The sequence below is a fragment of the Jaculus jaculus genome, chromosome 7 (genome assembly GCF_020740685.1).
Source record: "Jaculus jaculus isolate mJacJac1 chromosome 7, mJacJac1.mat.Y.cur, whole genome shotgun sequence".
NCBI lineage: Eukaryota > Metazoa > Chordata > Mammalia > Rodentia > Dipodidae > Jaculus > Jaculus jaculus.
The window spans coordinates 20,013,575-20,036,080 of NC_059108.1; the positions used below are offsets into that span (position 1 = coordinate 20,013,575).

A 22,506-nucleotide genomic window follows, 5' to 3' on the forward strand; every position below is an offset into this window, starting at 1 on the left:
CATTTCATCACATGGTCTCTGCAGATTTTGGTTCTAATGTCTTGTGTAGCTAATTCCTATGAATTGAAACTTTTGCTTCTGTAAGAGGGAGAAGGAGGGAGGCTCAAATGATTCAGGAAGCTAATGAAACATAAGGCTCAGGAAGGTCAGAAGGTTACAAGATTCACAGTGCCCTCATCACACTAAAAAAGCAGTAGGCTGCCTCAGGGGAGAGGAAATTATCTTTAGTGAAGACACCTCCAACTTGTACATGCAGTTCCAGAGATGTGACTCTCCTGGCTTTCACGCTTACTGGAGTTGCATGTTGGCCATGCAGCTGCCTTTGAGTCACCCATTCTCCTCTATGTAATCCATTGGCCATGCTTCTGTGGAAAACACCAGTACATTTGTAAGTTCACAAAGTTATACTTGGGTGAGATCATTTTTTTGGTCTGTTGTCAGTGCCCAATCTAGGACTAAATGTTGGCCATTTGCCATCCCAGGCAAAACCATACAACACAACTCTATGTAGACATGGTTACATATCCAATGGATTATCAGTGGATGTGTTTTTACAGGATTGATCAGAAAAATTCAAGCAATATCACATCCTCAGAGGGGATGTGGCAGTGTGTAGGCACATGGCGGAAGACAGGAACCCAGTGCTTTCGGACTTTCGGGTAAGATGAACACATAGTAGCCATGCCAAAGGAGCCTAACAAGAGAAATAAGCAGAAAAACAGCATAATACACTTTTATACCAAAAAATTGATGGTGTATAATTTATTAGCCACAGCAAAGGAAGAAAGACTCAGATCTTCTAGAAAGGAAGAAACTGGCCAGAATCCTGCTGATACACCAATGGCCAGGGGCAGAAGCCAGGTGGAGGGATTTTCCACTCACATCAATCTCCTCGCAAAGTCAAGGAACCTGAAGGAGAAGACAGCAGTGGCTAGCTGAGCAGCTCCTGAAGGAAATCACAACAGGGAGAAGCTCTCGCACAGCTCCTGGCATCCCGCCTTCTCCCATCCCTCAACCATCAGAGAACTCATGCAGATCCTGGCCACAGAGCATCCAGCACAGCTGATTGGAACACCAGACCCATAGCGACCATAGATCCATAGATCCATAGAGAGGAACCGAGGTGGGCACTCGGCATTGGTGAGACTGGAAGCAATCCCAAAAGGGAATAGAGCCAACTTACACAAAGGCAGGTATAGGCCGGCACCAGAAGTGCTAATCTCTCTTTCCATCTCAGAGAAGGTTGTGTTATATATCTGTGGATGGCATCACTATTCTCAAATAAGCTGCATTTTGGTGTTGACTATTGTTGTCTTTGACACTTCCTGATTTAGAGAGCCTTTTTCTTCTGTCACTATTCGGGGCAGGGATGACTGGGAACACATTTCACACCAGAACTCACAACCTCAAAGTTGACAGGATTAAGACTGTGGGACAAGGAAATAAAATAATTCACAGGATCAAATGATGAGAGCACAACATACCAAAACCTTTGGGCTACAATGAAGGCAGTCCTAAGAGGAAAATTGATAGCTTTAAGTGCCTATATTAAGAAATTAGGTCACAAGTAAACAACTAATGGTTCATCTTAAGGCCTTGGAAAAAGAAGAACAAAACCAACCAAAGATGTATTGATGGGAAGAAATAACAAAGATTAGGGCAGAAATTAATGAAATAGTAACAAAAAAATACAATGAATCAATGAAACAAAGAGTTGGCTCTTGGAAAGGATAAAGATTGACAAGCCCTTAGCAAATCTGACTAAAAGAAAGACAGAAGAGACACAATTAATAGATAGAGATGAAAAAGACACCATTACAACAGATGCCAAAGAAATTCAGAAAATTATAAGGGCATACTTTAAGAACATATACTCCATTAAGTCTAAAAAGCTGGAAGAAATGGATGATTTCCTTGATTTATATGATCTACCAAAAGTAAATCAAGATGAAATTAAACACCTAAATAGACCTATTACAAGTACAGATATTCAAGTAGTTATTAAAAAAAAAAAAAGTCTCCCAACTAAAAAGTCCAGGCCAGATGCATTCACTGGTGAAATCTTCCCAGAACTTCATGGAAGAACTAACACCAATGTTTCTCAAACTTTTCCATAAAATAGAAAAGGAAGGAATTCTACAAAACTCCTTCTATGAAGCCAGCATCACCCTCATGCCAAAACCAGACAAAGGCAGGACAAAAAAAGAAAATTACAGAGCAATCTCCCTCATGAACATAGATGGAAAAATCCTTAGCAAAATGTTGGCAGACATGATTCAAGAATATATGAAAAGATCATTCACCCAGACTAAATATGCTTTATCTCAGAGATGGTTCAACATAGGAAAATTAATAAATGTAATACATTATTTAAATGGACTGAAGGCCAAAAACCACATGATCATATCAATATATGCAGAAAAGGCATTTGACAAAATCCAACAACCCTTCATGATAAAAGTACTACAGAAACTCAGAATAGAAGGAACAGATCTCAGCAGAATGAAGGCTATTTATGACAAACCCACAGCCAACATAATGCTAAATGGGCAAAACTTGAAACTTTTACACTAAAATCAGGAATAAGACAAGTGTGTGCACTGTCCCACTTGTATTTATTTTGTTTTTCAGGACACCCTCCTGCCTTACAGAAGGGAGCTTTGCCTTCTTTCTTTCCCTGAAATTCTACAATGAGACCTTTATAAACCTCACTCTGTGCAGTCTGTGTGTTCCATTCATGAAACATAGGACAAGAGCCCAAAGGACATGACTCAGTAGAAGTTTTGTATGGTGTAAACACCCAGTACCTAAATCCTGAGTCACCTCCTGCCAAGAGGCAAAAATGCCTATGTCACTCACAAAGACACCCCACACTCCCCTACCATTACTTCAGAAGCAGTACTCTAAGACTTAGCTGTAGCAATAAGGCAAGAGAAACGTATAAAAGGGATACAAATTGGAAAGGAAAGAGATCAAGTTATCATTATTTGCAGATGATATGATTCTTTACATAAAGGGCTCTAAAGACTCTACCAGCAAACTATTAGTGCTGAGAAACACTTTTAGCAATGTAACAGGATACAAAATAAACACACAGAAATCAGTAGCCTTCTTATATACTAACAACAAACATGCTGAGGATGAAATCAGGGAATCACTCCCATTCACAAATGCCTCAAAAAGAAAAATGTATAGTACCTTGGAATAATCCTAACCAAGGGAATGAAAGCTCTCTACAATGAAAACTTTAAAACTCTGAAGAAAGAAAGTACAGAAGACACCAGGAAATGGAAAGACATCCTATGATGTTTGGATTGGAAGAATCAATATTATGAAAATGTCAATCTTACCAAAAGCAATTTATACATTTAAGGCAATCCCCATCAAAATTCCAATGACATTCTTCCTGGAAATAGAAAAAAAAAATCATCCTAAAATCCATTTGGAAGCACAAAAAGTCCCAAATATAAAAAATAATTTTAAGCAACAAAAATAAGGCTGGAAGTATCACCATAATTGATTTTAACCTATATTATAGAGCCATGGTAACTAAAACAGCATGGTATTGGCACAAAAAAAAAAAACAGACATGTAGATCAATGGAACAGAATAGAGGACCCACATGTAAGTCCGAGCAGCTACAACCACCTGATCTTTGACAAAAGTGCCAAAAATACTCATTGGAGAAAAGACAGACAACAAATGGTGTTGGGAAAACTAGATATCTATATGTAGAAGGATGAAAATAGATCCCTATATCTCTCCATGCACAAGAATTAAGTTGAAATGGATCAAAGACCTTAATATTAGATGCAAAACTCTGAAGCTGCTAGAGGAAAATGTAGGGGAAATCCTTCAACATATTGGCATAGGCAATGACTTTTGAATATAACCTCAGTTGCTCAGGAAATAAAACCACTAATCAACCACTGGGACCTCATGAAATTACAAAGCTATCGTACAGCAAAGTAGTCTGCAAATAGAGCAAAGAGGCATCCTACAGAATGGGAGAAAATCTTTGCCAGCTATACATCTGACAGAGGACTAATGTCCAAGATAGGCAAAGAACTCAAGAAACAAAGCAAGAGATCAAATAACCCAATTAAAAAATGGGCTATGAGGGCTGGAGGGATGGCTTAGCAGTTTATGACTTGCCTGTGAAGCCTAAGGACCCTGGTTCGAGGCTCAATTCTTCAGTTCCCATATAAGCCAGATGCACAAGGTGGCACATGCATGTGGAGTTCATTGGCAGTGGCTGGAGGCCCTGGTGTGCCTATTCTCTCTCTCTCTCTCTTTCTTTTTCTCTCTCTCTCCCTCATTCTCTATCTGTCTGTCACTCTCAAATAAATAAATAAAAATAAACAAAAATTTTAAAATGGGCTATGAAACTAAATAGTTCTCAAAAGAAGAATTACAGATGGCGCCGGGCGTGGTGGCGCACACCTTTAACCCCAGCACTCGGGAGGCAGAGGTAGGAGGATCACCGAGAGTTCGAGGCCACCCTGAGACTACATAGTGAACTCCAGGTCAGCCTGAGCCAGAGTGAGACCCTACCTCAAAAAAACAAAAAAAAAAAAAAAAAGAAAAAATACAGATGGCATATAAACATCTAAAAAAGTGTAAAAAGTGTTCGACATCCTTTGCCAACAGGGAAATGCAAATTAAAACTACTTTGAGATTCCATCTCACTCCTGTCAGAATGGCTATTTATCAAGAAAACAAATGATAACAAATGCTGGTGATGATGTACAAAAAGTGAAACCCTTCTACACTATTGGTGGGAATGCAATCTGGTACAGCCATTATGGAAATTAGTGTGTATGTTCCTGAGACAGCTAAAAATAGATATACCATATGACCCAGCTATACCACTCCTAGGCATATACCTGAAGGACTCATCCTACTACCTTAGAGATACTTGCACATCCATGTTTCTTGCCATTCTATTCACAACAGCTAGGAAATGGAACCAGCCTAGACGTCTCTGAAAGGATGAGTGAATAATGATGACGTGGCACATTTAGACAATGGAGTTCTATTCAGTGGTAAATCAAAATCCAAGAGGGGATTAATAAATCATATAGAAACCTAATTTTTGGACAATGGCACACTCAAAGGCATAGATTGTCACTAGAAATTTCTTCTATCATAACAAAGATATGGGATGATAAAGGCTGGTCGTGAGTTTGTAAGTTCTAGTACTAGATGTCTACCGGAGTTTTCTGTGCTACTCTGTTAATGATTCAGCACCCCTTCATACGAGTTAATTCTGCCAGCATGTACTTCCCCAAATCCAGTGGGCCTAATGTCCTAACTTGAGACTCTACGTCAGCCCCAGGACTGATATTCTACTATCAATTCCATTCCTTTGATTTAAAAAGAAAATCCTCTTCTGTGAACTATTAAAAGTCAATCATTTTTTCTCTAAGAGAAGAAGCATGTTACTGAATAACATCATGAGGATGCTACTAGAGAACAGAGAGCAGGCCCCAAGTGAAAAGGACTAGGAAATTCTGCATTTCAAAGGCAAAGTGGATGAGGAACCCCTTAGGAAGGAAGGAGGCACTGTGGATTCTCCCTAATGCCTTTCTCTTTGATGCCCTTTATATATATATATATAATTTATAAATATATATATATATATATATATATATATATATATAATTTATTAGAGAGAGAAAGAGTGAAAGAGAATGGAAGACAGAAGGAATATGGGTATGCTAGATGGTGTATATACTTCCCTGTGGATCTAGGTTTATGTGAGCACTGGGGAATCAAACCCCAGCCATCCAACTTCGCAAGCAAGAGCCTTTAACTAGTGAGAAATCTTCTCAGTCCCCATGGACATCCTTTTCCTTCTCCAGACCACATCCCAGGTGTGTCTCTCTGCTTCTTCCTTGCTACTGAGACTTCCATAGGAAACTCCTTCTTCAGTCTGTCCTACATTGTATTGTGGGCATGTCAACCCCTGCTCCAGAGTTTCTCTTGGTCTTTCTCATGTCTAAGATAAAGCTCTAAGACATCCAGTAGACTAGAGCTCTTTTTAACATGCATGCATGGTATATAATGATTCCCTACTACAGCAAACATGTCTATAGATGATTCCTACAACATGATACAATCAAGCACTTAACTATAGCCCTTGAAAGTTTCTTTACCAAGAAAGTCCAGGCTCTCTTTTCTCTCTCGAAATCCTCTCTTTCTATGGACATTTTCCTTATCCCCCATTTTTTTATGAATAGCTACTTCTTGAAATCCTACGGAACATGGTTTAAACACTGTGTTTGTCATAGAAACATTTACTTTTTAAAATGTAGGTGGCTGTTTTTAATGTAAATATTCTATGCTGCAACCACATCCTGAGTCTCTCAGTAGACGATGTCTATCATATACTCACATGCTGTGTCCCCAAACCACAGCACTCTCTTCCTCATAGCCGATTCTCAGAAGTCTGATGACTCTGGTGTCCATTTTAAGTTGTGGACCTGGAGCATGTGTAGTTAAAAGAGAAAGCTTGTCCATCATGGAAATACAGGCATGGAGATATTGTAGTTACAAAGCTCTGAGTTTAAGGAAAGTCGCCAAGGCAAGTGCTATAAATTTTAAGATTCAGTTTAGTGCTCTGAAATGAACTTTCATCAAGAGTATTAAAATCAAATAATCATGATGTTTTAAGCAACTACTTGATAAGATTCCTGAAGCTAAAGTCAATCACCTTCTTTCCTGAGAAAAAGTATTCTATTTTACTTCAAGTGTTTAACTATAATATATGCAATGGTTGTTTTAGCACTAAAAAGCATCACACAGTTCAGAAAATTGAATACCTTCCTTGGGAGCTTCTGTTGTGTGTTTTTCCTAAAATGATTTTTTGCTTAGCTAAGAAGAGTCATGAACTCACTTTTGGGTGACTGTCTCCAGTACTTGTTATTCTGGAAAGCCTTTCCCAGACCTTTGCAGAATTAGTCGTTTTTCCCAATATGCTCCCAAAACACCTTTCTCCACTTTAACCCACACTATTTTTTTTAATGAGAGAGAGAGAGAGAGAATTGTCACACAAGGGCCTCTGCGTCTTAACACTAAGCCACCTCTGCAGCCCACGCCTAGCCTTTTACTGTGCAGCTTACTCACATTTCCATAACAGTCACCAGGCTGAAGGCTACTTCAGGATAGTTTTCCTTTGCTATTGCTTTTCATCTGTTCATTTTCTTTTTGTTTTCTTTTTTTATTTGCAAGCAGCGAGAGATAGAGAGAAGAGAGACAGACAGAGAGATAATGGGCATGCCAGGGCTTTCAGCCACTGCAAATGAACTCCAGACACATGTGCCCCTTGTGCATTTGGCTTACGTGGGTCCTGGGGAATCAAACCTGAGTCTTTGGCTTCTCAGGCAAATGCCTTAACCACTAAGCCATCTCTCCAGCCTGCCCCCCCCCCCAACACACACTTGTTTGTTTTCTTAATGCTTGGAAATTTACACAGTAAAAATTGCTCCCTAAATGTTTATTATATGCATGTTTTAGGAATAGATGCAAGTTTGAAATTTCAGCCACCTGATTCTGGAGTTCATGGCCTCAGATGCCCTGCAGAGTTTGAAGCAATCAGAAGTTCACAGAGCCAACAGAGGGTGTGAGGTGTAGAGCAGCGCCCAAAGGTGGGGTGGCACCTCCACTTAGCACCACTCACCAAGCCCAAGTCACAGCCTCAGTCAAGGTTTCTTGAATGACCATTAAATCCTAGTCTGGGGCTGGAGATGGCTTAGTGGTTAAGGTGTTTGTCTGTGAATCCTAAGGACCCATGTTCAATTCCCCAGAAGCAATGTATGCCATATGCCCAAGGTGGCACAAGTGTCTGGAGTTCGTTTGCAGTAGCTAGATGGCCTGGTGCACCCGTTTATTCATTCTCTCTCTCTCTCTCTCTTTCCTGTAAATAAATAAGCAAATAAATAAATCTTAGTCTGGCAATGATCCTCTATATGTGAAGAAGGGTTAGCTTTCAATCAGAGTTGTCTACTATGATCCCAGTGAGATGTGCTAAGCTCAGGGAAGCTGTGCTGTACACTGGGTACTGGAGCACATGGGATTTCTGGTAGTTCTTGTTTCTGGGATATGTATCTTTACTCATACTTGTTTTAAGTTATTATTTAAAAAATCAAAGATTTTTATAGTTCCTCTCAAACTTCTGATTCTTTTTTTTAATACAAAAGCCTAACTTTTATTTAGAATAATTTTTGATTCTTTTTTTTTCCTGATTAACACTACCACAGTTGATATGCAAGTCTGTGATTTTTAGCCAAGTATATACATTTTTATGCCATGTTACAATCAAAGGACCATATCACAAAATATGCAAAATCTGAAATGAAATGAAACAGCAGATTTTCTGGGTAACATCCCATTGACAACAGCTTAGAAATGATGGTTTATTGAACGTAATACCAAGGAGCCACTACCAGTAGGGACATCAATATCTATCTGTAGGTAGGAACTGCTTCAGACCTACCAATCACACGTCTGTGAGAGCCACTTATACTGCAATAGTACAAATGGCATTCTACTGCACAGAATCCCGAATAATTTTATAGCTTCTGGTACTTAGCTGTTCCAGATGGCTTAACTATGCAGAGATTCAAATGAATGGTATTATGTTACTCAGACACCTGGGGACTGCTAACAAACATACGGATTCCAGGACTAGAACTCCCGCTATTACTTAATGGCAAGCTCATTAACATTTTCAAAAGTAAAATTCTGATATGACAGCATGTTACCCAGTTCCATTGTTGAGATTTTTGATAGTTTTTATATTACCAACTTATGCCAAGCATTTATTTATATGCTGAGAAATCAGCAACGTATACATGGTATGATTTTTTTTTTTTTTTTTTTTTTTTTTGCAGCACAGGTGTAAGAGTTTAAAGTATGTAAAGAAAGGAACAAAGTAAGTATAGCTTTACTTTCTTGCAAAAATAAGGGTATTTGTAGAGACCTGGTTCTTTCTCCAACACATAGTAACTGTTTGACCATCTGCCCATATTTGATTTATTAGAGTGGTGTTTCTACATTTAGTGCTCAAGACAGTTCTTTGAGATATTAAAAAACCTTGTACTACCTTCTTCTTTGACATTTTCCAGTTTAACTGATTTTTTTAAAGTCCTACATTCCTCTCATTGTGCAAGAACAAAGATATCTCTCCAGAGTTCTTATGGATTCCTGAACACATTGCTATAAACAAACCTTGTTTAAAGGTATACTAATTTATTCTATTTAGTCACTGCAAAAGCTCAGTAGGATTTTAAAAAAAAGCAATCTAAGAATAAGTGTAACAATCCAAGTAGAACTGAGATCATCTTATAAGTAACCCAACAATACATATTCTATGACTTCATGATGGCATAAATGCAAATTAAACACTTTCAAAAACTTCAATATGATGCAAAACTATGTACTATGTCCCTAGTCAACCTTTCAGGCTGATTCATTCAATGAATATTTCCCCACTCCTTTCTCTCAAGCAACTGGGCTACATAATAATCACAGAGTAATGCACAAAACACAACCTATTTCTACCCTTATGGAGCTTCCACTTTATCAGAAGAAATAGACATCATCAAATCAAAAAAAAATCAATAGATTAGCATATAATTATGGTGTCAGTCCTTGGGGAATAATCACTCATGTGCAAAGGAAACATACATGATAATGGCCAGTGCAGCATTATCTACGATAGTGAAGAATTAGAGATTTTGCTGTACCCATTCTTCAGAGCATGAAGAGCAGTTGGAGGCAATGACATAGCAGCAGATGCTTTCATATGGCTAGATCAGATGTGCCATTTTTACCTATAAATATACATATTTTACTGGCTGTAGTAGCTCAAACTTGTGATCCAGCACTCAGGTGGCTGAGGCAGGCAAATTACCATGAGTTTAAGGCTAGCCTGGGCACTCCGTGAGTTCAGGACAGCCTCAGTTACAGAATGAGAACCCATCTTAATTCATAAACAAATAATAAAAATTCAAAGTATGAAAAATTAAAGAGAGAGAGAGAGAAGAAGAAGAAAGGGAGAGAGAGAGAAAGTAGACCCAGTGGAAAATAGGTATTTATTAAATCATCTCCTTATCCAAAAAGGAAGAAAGTTACAGTTTTAAAAGATTTACCTATGAAGGGCTGGAGGGATGTGTTAGTGATTAAGGCCTGTAAATCCAAAGTACCCTGGTTCGATTTCCCAGGACCCACATTAGCCAGATGCAGAAGTGGGAGCGCGTGTCTGGAGTTTGTTTGCAGTGGCTGGAGGCCCTGGCGCACCTATTCTCTGTCTCTCTCTCCCTCCTTCTCTGTCAAATAAATAAATAAATAAAAATAAAATATTTTTAAAAAGAGTTACCTATGAATAAATTCTGTACCTTAGTAAGGTATCAACAAATATCATTGAGTTGCAAATGTTCACCTTGATGCCATAACTATTTAATTCATTTATTAATACTAATAATTTATTTATAAATTATTTTATATTTTGCAAATATTTACAACCATAAAGCTATTCAAATATGTTTGTAGCTTTCATTGGTCTATGGAAGTTCTCATCTGATATCTTTTCAAATATTTTTAACCATGACTGACGGTAAACTAGAAATTTTCACCATGTCCCTTTTTAAATATTTTATATACTATTTTTCCTTTCTGAGAATCATCTGGATATATTTTTAGTCCATTTCTTCTAAATCACTGATCCAGCCTTGAAGAGTCTCCTTGATCTTGTCAAGCATATATTTAGGTTTTGCCCTGGCTGTAATATTACAAGTGGCCTTCACCTTTGGGCTGTCACTGTTATCATTCTGGCCATGGTAGGAACTTAATGATATGTATCAGCTGGTCTTTAATATCAAATTGAATCACGCATATGCTAAAATTTCAGTTTCGTGTTTTAGACTCCAGGCTGTTTACCCCTGATAAATTTACAAATTTTTTTGGCACATGCACAGGGAGGATTATCCATTGACTTAATGATTGGTATGTGAATTTTAGAATAGGTTCTACAATTCCCTTTCTCTGTGTATCTGTTGCTTAAATTTTAGTCATTTGGGAAACATCAAACTCCACCTTCTTTCTGCATAGCTAGTAGTTTCTTTCTATACACATAGCTCTGATTGCTATTTAACCTTTCTTTCCCCAAGAGATAAACTAGAAACGACCCTATGGAAAAGAGCTAAGATGGACGTGGAAACTGCATGCTACCTTTTCCTTCTGTTGAAACGTTAGCCGTCCAAATGTGAGGTATGTTACATGCTGTCTAGGAGCCTCAAACCAGTGAGTTTTTAAAAGTATAATCTCCTCAGTTTTAACATTATGCTCAGTAGAAAAGAGTATACAGCAATGCCATGTCCAAAGTCAGAATATCTTGCTTGCATAAATTTTGATTTCATATTGAAATTGATCATATTATATATCATTATGAATAAGTGAGGTATCAAAGAAGATACTGACAATGTCAGGTTTAAGTATAGAAAAATGGTGGAGCAAGGTACCAAAACATCATAAATTCTAGATACTAGCATAGTTTTAAAATTATATACATTGTAAGAAGATTACAAGTATAAATCTCAAGCATTGGAAAGTATAAGTTTTCTGCCTCTAATTTGATTTCTTTACTCAATCTTACTGAAAGTCCTGTATGCTATCCATTTCATAGATTTAAAAAGGTATTTTTACTATAATTCTGGTTTTTCATCTGAGCTCCCAAGTGTTCTATAGATGTAAATTTTCCAAAATAATGTACCATACTGAGTTTAGAATGAAGTACCATCAAAGTTATTGAATATGAATTTAGGAACTCAAGAACATACATTCTTCTTAAACTAAATTGTCACAAAACAATTTTAATATCACTTTTTTTGAACAATGGGCTACTTCCCATGAATTAATCAGCAGCTCTTTAAGCTGCTGTTTCAGCTCATTGCATTTTCTCTTTGCCCTTGTTTTAATTCTTGTGGTAGAAGCTGCGGGATTACCTCTGAGATCAAGATTATCACACTTGTGCTGGAGAGATGGATCACCAGTTAAGATGTTGTCCCACAAAGTCTAACAATCTGGGTTCTAGTCCCTAGCAACCACATAAAGCCAGATGTACAAAGTGGTGCATGCATCTGGAGTCATTTGCGATGGCTAGAGACCCTGCCACACCCATTCACTTTCTCTCTGTCTCTCTGTCACTCTTCTTCCCTCCCTGTCTGTCTCTCTCTCTCTCTCATTCTTCCTCCTTCCCTCTCTGTCACTTTCTCTCTCTCTCTCTGCCTCTCTCTCTCTCTCACACACACTAATTCTCCCTCCCTCTCGGTATCTCTCTCTTCCTCCTCCCTCTCTGTCTCTTTCTCACACTCTCCCTCCCTCCTTCTCTGTATCCCTCTCTCTCTCTTTGTTGCTCTCTGCTTGCAAATAAATAAATAAGTTTTTTTTTTAAAAAAAAAAACATGATCACACATACCAAAGCAGAAAAGATGAGTGTTTTTATGTCATGCCTCCTAGCTACCTCAACCACTAGGCACTTCATTACAAGTTAGATCTAGTTAGCTGAGGAGATCCTAAGAGTGCAAAGAAACTGACTACACAAAACTGAACAACTAGGAGACTATAAAGTGTTATGAGTTATTTGTCAAAGGCCACTAGAGAAAATAAACTTTATTGAGATTACAATTAAGTATTAGCCAGAAAAATCATTTGAAATATTTTTATTTTAATGTTAAATATATAGAAAAATTTATAGCAGCCTTATTTACATTCAACAAAAAAAACCTGAAAACAATGCCAAAGTGTTTCTTAATGGGTAAACAAACTGATTACATATATATATATATATATATATATATATATATATATATATATATGAAAAAATATTCTGCAAAAAACCCACTGGTGATTCACAAAGTAATGTAGAAAATACAAAATATAATATGTGAAGTTAAAGAAGCAAGACAACAGGTGACATGCTGTATTATTCCCACATATTTCATTTTGTAAAGTACAAATCTATAAGGACAGAAAATGTATCAGTGTTTGCTACAGGTCAATGATGGGACTGGGTATTTAACTATGAATAGAAACAAATGAACACCAGAAGGACCAAAATTCTTTTATATCTCAACAATGTTGCTGCTTTTCTGTGTACTGTGTACATTTTCTAATTTAAAGGATCAGAGTTTCTATGAACAGAGAAAGACTGTATTAACAAGGCAGGCCAGCTGGGATTTTGATGGCCACTGGAGCTGAGGTCTATGGGATTATCTATAAATATATCAGTATATAAAACATACATATATTGATATATATTATATATAATTACTCATGTTATAAACTACCATAGAAGCCTAAAAAAATAAGATCAAGTGAACCCAGTTGAGAAGTTTGCCCTATGTCTACAATTGAGCTCACCCTGCTGCCTTTCCAGAGACTCTTCTCCTAGTACATCACAAGCCTCCTCAGCACCATGAAAGCTTTTTTTATGGTGCTGAGTATTGAACACAGAGCTGTACCCCAGCCCAGCACCAGGTCTTATGTCCCAAAACAGTAGGTCATCTAACAACATGGCTGAGCCTATTTGCGAGAATATGTTACAGCAGAAGGAACCGCAACAAGCCTGTGAGTATTCTCTCCTCAAGGTATCATCAGATGTAGATGCCAGCTGTGTGGGGGCTACGAGCAAAGCTGAAAACACCTGGAAGTCACAACGTTCGGGGTAGAGGACTGAGAAAACTGCTAAGTGTTTCTGTCAAGACTGTATAGGGCCTGTCCCAGCTTAGACTATGCAATAAAAGCTGAGGGACACTTCTCAGTGTCCTGGAGTTGTTAGGAGATAATTTTTCTAGCTGGAAGAAGAAACGCATTTGAGGCAAATAGATATCTCCTAAGTCTCAGTAAAGCTGCTATCTGGTGCTTATGAGGACACCAGTATAAAATCATGCAGCCACACTATATCTGTGGGGTAGACCACTAGTTTGGAAATCTATAACTCTTTGAGCAATATGTGTGACAGAAAAGTACAACAAGTGAAAAGGCAGGGAAAACAGAGGGAAAAGATTGAAATAGTACTATGGAATATCAAACAATAGAAAATACGATCTTAAAAATAACTATGTTTGGGATGGTAAAGAAAACTAGAAGAGAAAAGGAAGAACATTAATGAGCAAAGCCAGAATAAATCAAAGGAAATAATCCATAAAACATAATCAACCTGATGACAATCTAAACTCCTGCATGCATGTGTAGAAATATCACACTAAACCATATTAATATGCACACAAGAAACCTCAACCCCAGAAAAAATGTACTTCATCTTCTTAGAAGCAGCAATTAAAGCTTATTTCTACCAACAACAACAAAATTATGAGACTCACTGTAGAATAGGAAAAATCTTCAAATAAGCTTAGATTTTAAGTAGAAAGGGAAAGTAAACAGCAAAAGAAAGACAAAAATGAGTGTCTTATAGTTAAATACTTTTTGAACATATACTGCAAAAATTGCTCAAGAAACACAGATCTTTCTACCAAGAGAAAAAGAGAATAAGTTCTATATAAACCTTTGAAAATACCTAATAAAGTTCTTGAGGTTGATTGAAAACGATCCCCAATGGAAATGGGGTTCCACAAGAAAGAACAAAATGTATCTGAAAGCTTTAAAAATGGCAATGCTTATATCACAAATCAACAAGAAATAATAGTGCCTTAAGAGGCCTGATAATGCTTGTAAAAGTACAAAACACATAAACTGTTATGTAAAAGACAAGCAAGGATGAATGGGAGAATCAAAGATTTTTTTTTTTTTTTACTTGCATGGTTTACTAAGTAGTAAAATTATAGAACCCATCTAGAACAAAATATGGGTCTTGCCATATCTGTGTGGTATGTAAAGCAAGAAAACAAAAAGAAAAGAAACATGTAAGTTTGTGGTGGTTTGATTAAGTTGCCCCATAAATTTAGTATTCTGAATACCAGGTTCCCAGCTGATGGAGATTTGGGAATTGATGCCAATTGGAGGAAGTGTATTGTTGGGGGTGGGCTTATGGCTATTACAGCCAGTTTCCCCTTTGCCAGTGTTTGACACACTCTCCTGTTGCTACTGTCCACCTTATTTTGGCCAGGAGGTGATGTCCACCCTGTTTATATCCTCATTTCCCCCTGCTATCATGGAGCTTCCCCTCAAGTCTATAAGCCAAAATAAACCTTTTTTCCCACAAGCAGCTCTTGGTCAGTTGATTTCTGCCAATGATACAAACCTGACTGCAACAAAATCCAAAAAACTTTAGATATAACTTGAAATTGGTAAAATAAAACTATTCAAGTAGCCTAAAATAAGGTTTGTAAGGTAGAGCTTAAGAACGAGATCATTAGATAATATTCTAAAAAAAGTGATAAGAATTAAGCCCATAACCTGTAGCCTTACTTTCTTGTATGGAGTGAAAAGGTTGAAAGTGAGGGAGGGGAGAGGGTATTCATAAAACTAAAGATAGCATTAATAAGGACTATGAAAACCTCTATTACTTAGTTAAAAGTCATGACTCTTAGAGAGAAAGAGAGTGAAAGGGAGGGATAGTTCAGGTAGAAATACTCTGCTTGGGTGGAGAAAGCTTTACTTTAAAACAATAAACTGTTGCAGGTGAATCTTAGTACCAGTAATGTGCCAGGCCGGCCCTCCCTCCCAGGGATCTGTTGGTTGGGGAAGACAATGCCTCCATCCCAAATACAGGCCATTGCCAAAGCACTTAGTTACCCACAAGAAGTAGATAGTAAGACCTTATTTCTGAGTAAACCACAGAAAGTGGTCTCAGGACCTTAAGAAATCAAGGTAGAATTGGGAGAGTAGTCAGCTCCCTGTGAGCTATCTATCAGAATGCACTATGCAAAGTGCTTTGAGGATAGAAGTCATCTACAGTGTGAGAAAGCAATAGACCCTGCAAGCTACAAAATCTGCCAGCCAGGCAAGATGTACTCATAAGTACAATAGTGGCACATAGTTATTGGGATAATCAATTGCTCTCTGAAGGTAGTATACTATAGAGGGAAGCTTATACTGTCCTTCAGCTAAATGGATTAAGTAAAGGAAAGGTGGAGGGAGGGCTAATCAAAACCTAAGAGGATATAAATAACTCACATGGAAACCTACATTTTTGGACAATGGACTCACAGGAGCCAGAGTTGTTAATAAAAATTTTCAGAGGCTGGAGAGATGGCTTAGCAGTTAAGCACTTGCCTGTGAAGCCTAAGGACCCCGGTTCAAGGTTCGATTCCCCAGGACCTACATTAGCCAGATGCACTAGGGGGCACACACATCTGGAATTTGTTTGCAGTGGCTGGAGGCCCTGATGGGCCCATTCTCACTTTCTCACTTTCTCTCTCTCTCTCTCTCTCTCCCTCCTTCCCTCCCTCCCTCCCTCTTTCTCTCTCTGTCATTCTCAAATAAATAGATAAAAATAAACAAAATTTTTTTTAAAAAAAAGAAAATTTTCAGTGCTAGGGATGGGATACCTTCCAGTGAGTTGCTGGCCAGGGAGGTCCTTGATGCCCCCAAAACATTACAGGTCATTGTGAAGACCCTGAGTTTCCCACCAGGAATATATGGTAAGACCCTATTGCAGAAGACTCCACATACTTGGGCTGCAAGGTCATTGAGAAATCCTGCTGGAGCTGAGCTGAACTCCTCCATGAAGACCAGCTGACAGAAAGCTGGAAAAAAAACATGCTGCATGCAGTTCAATGGAAGAGAGAGAAATCATCAGTGAAGATACTCAACAGTGGACACTGCAAGCCTTACACTTGGCCAGCCAGGCCAAATGAGCCAATGGATGTAATAGTGGCATGTCTGTTATGGGGAAAACCAACCACCCTCTCATTAGACTGGAGGCCCACTCCATGGGAGAGAATACATCCTTAAAACTGAAAACTTACAACAGGGTTAGTCGTGAGACCTAGGGTTTTAATGTCTTCTGCTATCTGGCTAAATGTATATACTTTGTTCACCAAACTGCCTGGTAATTACTTCTCTTAATGTTCATACCCATATATTACTGCTACTTTCACTTTTGGATAGAGAACCTTCTCTTTTCAGAGGGCAGTGACCTTGGGATGACCCAGGAGGCACCATGGTGCTGAGAAGAAGTGACAGAGGAGTGCTCAACACTGAAATATCTCAATCACACCTTCCATGGCTCAGGGTCCATTTGGAAGAGGTGGTGGAAAGAATGTAAGAGCCAAAGGAAGGGTAGAACTCCTTACAATGTGTTCCTCCAGGCACAAAATGGCCTGGATATCCATGACCTTACAGTGCCTGACACTACCTACACAAGACCACCATAATAAGAAAAGATCATGACATCAAAGTAAAAGAGAGACTGATTGGGAGGGGGAGGGGATATGGTGCAGAGTGGAGTTTCAAAGAGGAAAGTGGGGGGAGGAAGGGGATTATCATGGGATTTTGTTTACAATAATGGAAATAATCAATAAAATAAAATAAAATAAAGCCAGGCATGGTGGCACATGCCTTTAATCCTAGCACTCAGAAGGCAGAGGTAGGAGGATCGCCATGGGTTCAAGGCCACCCTGAAACTCCACAGTGAATTCCAGGTCAGCCTGGGCTAGAGTGAGACCCTACCTCAAAAAAACAAACAAAAAAAAAATTAAAATAAAATAAACAAATAAATAAATATTAAAAGTGTGCACCATCATGCCCAGCTTGAAAATAAAAAATAAAATAAAAAGTAAAAAGTTCCTATGACTGGACAGATGACTTAGTGTTTAAGGCACTTGCCTGCAAAGCCTAAGAACTCATGTTCAAATCTCCGGATCCCATGTAAGCCAGATGCCATGATACAAGTGCTCAGTGTCACACATGCACTCAAGGGTGCACAGGCCTCTGGAGTCTGTTTGCAGTGGCTGAAGGTCCTGCCATACCCATTCTCTCTAAGTAAGTAAATAATAAATAAGCATTTTATACATATATATATGTGTAAATATAAATATATGTATATATATATATATATATATATATATATATATATATATATATACACACACACACACACATACATATATATATATATGTACATCCTTTTTGATCAATGGTACTCTCACTCTTTTTTAGAGACTCTGCTTTGTACAGATGGTGGTGAATAATGGAGTGACCCAAGACCCATCAGAATGAAAAGAGAAAGTCAAGTGCCTACCATGAGAGATGTCTATCACACTCACCAGGGTCCAGAAATCATTAAAAAAAAAAAAGTGGATTAACTATGAGTGTTGCTGTCACTGCTAAGCAGAGAACCTTCTTCTGGAAGATAGCAGTAGACACTAAGAAGACTCAAAACTCATCAAAGCAGAAAATAAGCAACTGCTTAATGCTCAACCATAAAAGAGACTTATAACATGACCCCCCATGGCTCAAGGAACATTACAGAAAAGGGGATAAAAAGAATGTAAGAGCCTCAGAGTGGAAAGGTTTATGGTGAGGCATTGTCCTCCCCATAGGATAGACTGGAGCAACTGTGACCTCACAGTGACTCTAAATACCCCACTTAAGAGGATCCTCAAGGGAATGGGGGCAGGGCAGACGGGACACACAAGGATAATCTGATGAGAACATGATCAATTTGCAATACGGTCATATATTAAGTTTCCAATAGAACTAGATAAACTAAGCCCAATTACATCATAAATGTACAGTATGTAAATGAACCACATAATCTAATTATAAAAAGATCATCATAAATAAAGCAAGTAGAAACTACATCCTGGTTTTATGACATTCATGGTACATATAAGATGATCATTGCATGTAAGAAGATGCAAAATGACCCTTATTCAAATACAAAAGAGGTTTTGTAATTATAAGATAGAGCACATATCATGAAATTTTGAATTTGTAAGAAATAATATCATGACTACAAACATTTAAATTTAATAGGAAGACATAGTATTAAATACATATCCACCTAATAAGAGTTTCAGTTTTATTAACAAATATTCGATAGGCATAGGGGAGAAATAGATAAATCCAGCATCATGCAAGAATTTTTAAATTCTCACAGTAAGATGGACAACAAAGAAAAGGTATGCATGCATATTCATGTAGATATACACTAATTACTTATATATGTGTATAACATATGTATTATATTGAATGTTATTAGTTATCAACAATGGCTGGAGAAATTGCGTAGTGATTAAGGGGCCTGGTTTTAAAGCCTAAGGACCCAGGTTCAACTCCCCAGAACTCACATAAGCCAGACATACAAGGTCATGCATGCATACAATGTTGTGCATGTGCAAAGATGGCGCATATGACAGGCGCTGGATTGTGGTGTCTGGTGGCCCTGGCATGCCAATTCTGTATGTGTGTGTGTGTGTGTGTGTGTGTATCAGACAGTAAAAGAAAGTTCTGTACTATATAAGGGCCTGATTATGAAGAGCAAGAACTTTAGCTCAAGAACTAACATTCTATTTGACATGTGCTGTGAAGTCTCTGAATTGCTTTAAATGAGAGCTGGCATGGCTGGATGTGCATTTTAGGTAAATTAATCTGGTGGCAATGTGGAAGCCTAAATATGAAATGTTAAATAGCAACAGATTTTTTCATTCTAAAAGAGGATACAAAAACTAGAGTGTTAATTTACTTTTTTTTGTTTTTTGAATTTTTTATGTGGTTTAACTTTCAGACACACATAAGTTCCAATAGAATAACATTGAGGGTGATGTCCTTGTCCTCACTCAAAGGGAGCATATTCTGCTAGGTTCATCGAGGAAGAACTTGATCCTCACACACAGGGGCCACGTTCTCTAAGGTTCACTGAGGCAGGCCCTTATCCTCACACCTGGAGGACTAGTTCTCCAAGGATACCAAAGGAAAGTCTTTGTCCTCACACACAAGGGCCACATTTTTCCCAGGCTCATTTGTAGGTATAGTTTCTCAGACCAGCATCTGGGAGACTTGAGAGTTGTTTTTTTTTTTTTTTTTTTTAATCCAAACAATTGACATTATTTCTTCTCCATTGGAATCCTACTAATCTGCATCCCTCTCCTTGAGGCAGTTCCTTCTTTAAAGTCAATCTCTTTTCACTCTTACCTTGCCATAGCATGTTATTACTTAGTTCATTAAGCATTATAGTTGGTAGCATAGGCATCCATCTCACAAAATTCCAAAGTTGTGTTTGTTTGAGAATTTCTCTGTCACAGGATGTTTCTCTACAACTACTCTCTGAAGCATAGTTATTTTTCAAAAATTATTTAGTGGATAAAATTTTAAATATTTGCTTTCAAAATAAAGGCTTTCTTTCCTCAGGAAATATTTGAAAAAAACTAATTGAAATTTATCACATATGTACATTATATATTATATATTACTATTATATACTAATGCATATGCATATACATACCACCAAACACATGAGAGACACTAGCCCATATGTTCAACAGGGAGAGGGTATTGACCACAAGGATTTGAAATTTTTTCCTGCATCTGGGAGATTCTTAATTAGGTCATGATTCATAACCTTTTAAAGAGCTATATAGTTGCTTTCCTTGCTGTGGGGACCAAACACCTAAGACAAAACACCTTAAGGGAGGAAGGGGTTATTTAGGCTTACAGTTTGAGGGCATAGTCCACCATGGCAGAGCAGGAGGTGCCTGGTCACAGAGCATCCACCATCAGGAAGCAGAAAGAATAGACAGGAGTATAAAACCTAAAGTTCTGCACCCACTGACCTAGATTCTTGAGTAGGGCTCTAACTTCTAAAGGTTTCCCAGCCTTCCCAAGCAGTGCCACCAGCTGGGAATCGAGCGTTCAAACACATGAGCCTGTGGGATACATTTTGTATTCAATCCACACTATTTAATATTAGAAAAGCAAGGCACAAAGATGTTAAAACAGCAGCTAAGCAGCTGAAGCCTTAATTACCACATCCATAGTTCATATGTGAGTGCCTAGCTCTTACAGCCCAGGCTCCTTTTCCAATAAAAGTACTAGCTGTTCCACACAAAATATACTCTCCACCAAGGGTGACTTCCCTTCTGCTCAAATATTATAGCATCAGTTCCCTATGAAACTGTCATTTATGATATTGAATTCCACAAGGATGGTAATATATATGTGGTATTAAACTTTTACAGAGTGAGAAGGGCTAAGAAATAATATATTAAATGATCCTTTACAGCATATAATTTTTTAACTACTTCATTTATGTGACAAAGAGGGAGGAAGGAGAGCAGGCAGGTGCACTGGGGCCTCCTGCCATTGCAAATCCCAGGCTACTGCACCGCTTTGTGTGTCTGCTTTTACATGGGTACTGGGAAATCAAACCTGGGCCAAAGGCTTTGCAAGCAAGTGACTTTAACCACTGGTACATCTCTCCAGCCCCTAGAGTATATTATTTTTTCAAACATGAGAATATTGCTTAAGCATATAGTGGAGAGAGAATGAATGAGATACTTACGCTAGAGAAACTTATGTTCAAGCAAGAGTAACCAACCGTTGAACAGGAAGACAACGTAGTATCTGTGAGAAAATACGGCACCTGAGCAACATAAGGGCGCAGAGGCTTGTCTTGGTTATGGTTTCTGAGGTCTCTGTCCATAATCCTGGGGCAGGCTCATTCTGAGCCTATGGAGAAGCAGAACGTCACAGTGGCAGAAGCATGGTGCAGAGGCTGCTCTCTTCTCGGAGGGCAGGAAGCAGAAAAAGGGAATAAAAGAAGGGGTCAGGACAAGATGTAGCCCCCAAGGGCATACCTGTGGCATACTTCTAGCTAGGCCCTCAGAACAGTTGAAATGAGTCGTGCAGAGCCAGGTGTGGTAGTGCACACCTTTAATCCCAGTCCTCAGGGGGCTGAGGTAGAGGATCAGTTGCTACGAGTTTGAGGTTAGCCTGAAACTACATAGTGAATTCCGGGTCAGCCTGGGGTAGAGCGTGACCCTACCTCAAAACCCTGTCCCAAAAATGAAAAGTAGAGAGTCAGTTTAACTTTTTTTATGAATTGTCATGGGGAGCCCAAATCGTTCAACAACATATTAAAATCTTGATCACAGAGAAGGTTAAGAGGTAAGAAGAAGAGGAAATACCAGTCAGGAACCTTTTTCCTTCTGTTTTCAGGGGGAGGCAGTTAATGCAGAGAATCATAACAGAATATGTGGTGAGACTAAGTGGCTGATGAGCCATTGGCCCTACACAAAGTATACATAACCCCCTACAGGGCTCAGAAAACATCACAGAAGATGGGATGGAGAGACTATAATAAGAGCTAACAGGGGCTGGGTATGGTGGTGCATGCCTTTAACCCCAGCACTTGGGAGACACAGGTAGGAGGACTGCCATGAGTTCAAGGCCAGCATGATACTGCATAGCTAATTCCAGGTCAGCCTGGCCTAAAGTCAGACCCTACCTCAAAAAAAAATAAAAATAAAAATAAAAGAGAGTGAGAGAGAGCTAATGGGTGGGGACAGATGCTGTGGAACTCTGTCACTTGGGTAAAACAAG

The 22,506-nt window shown here is 38.4% G+C and overlaps 1 long non-coding RNA gene across 2 annotated transcripts in view; it reads right to left on the reverse strand.

Moving 5' to 3' along the window:
* The window catches only part of LOC123462036, a 31,832-nt gene that overhangs the window by 6,348 nt on the left and 2,978 nt on the right, over positions 1-22,506 (reverse strand). For both annotated transcript variants that reach the window (XR_006638056.1, XR_006638055.1), the window contains exon 2: positions 21,467-21,686. This is a non-coding gene — a long non-coding RNA (uncharacterized LOC123462036). The remainder of the gene's footprint in view (positions 1-21,466; positions 21,687-22,506) is intronic.